Raw genomic sequence first — 319 nt, forward strand, 5'->3', positions numbered from 1 at the left:
TGTGTGCGGACGTGTGTGTGCATGTATGCACATGGTGCACATGCGTGTGCGTGTGTTGACGATACGCAGATGAATCTCTGCCTTTACTGTCTCTTAATTCTCCTCTAATCAAAACCCTGTGGGCCCCGCTGGGTAATGAAGGGACCCCTCTTCCAATCGAGACCATCCGTGTGTGTGTGTGTGTGTGTGTGTGTGTGTGTGTGTATGTGTGTGTGTCCCTCCTCATTCCACCCGGGAGGGGGTGGGGGGACACGGGGCCTCCTTCAGGAGCCCTTGGGAGCTCCATGGGGTGAAATCCATATTTGGGTTATTTCTTAGT

General features: G+C 53.6%; 1 protein-coding gene across 1 annotated transcript in view; it reads left to right on the forward strand.

The window, feature by feature from the left end:
- The window catches only part of IGF1R (insulin like growth factor 1 receptor), a 147,322-nt gene that overhangs the window by 94,561 nt on the left and 52,442 nt on the right, over positions 1-319 (forward strand). The window lies entirely within an intron of this gene.

The sequence above is a fragment of the Myotis davidii genome, unplaced genomic scaffold (assembly GCF_000327345.1).
Source record: "Myotis davidii unplaced genomic scaffold, ASM32734v1 scaffold164, whole genome shotgun sequence".
Lineage (NCBI taxonomy): Eukaryota > Metazoa > Chordata > Mammalia > Chiroptera > Vespertilionidae > Myotis > Myotis davidii.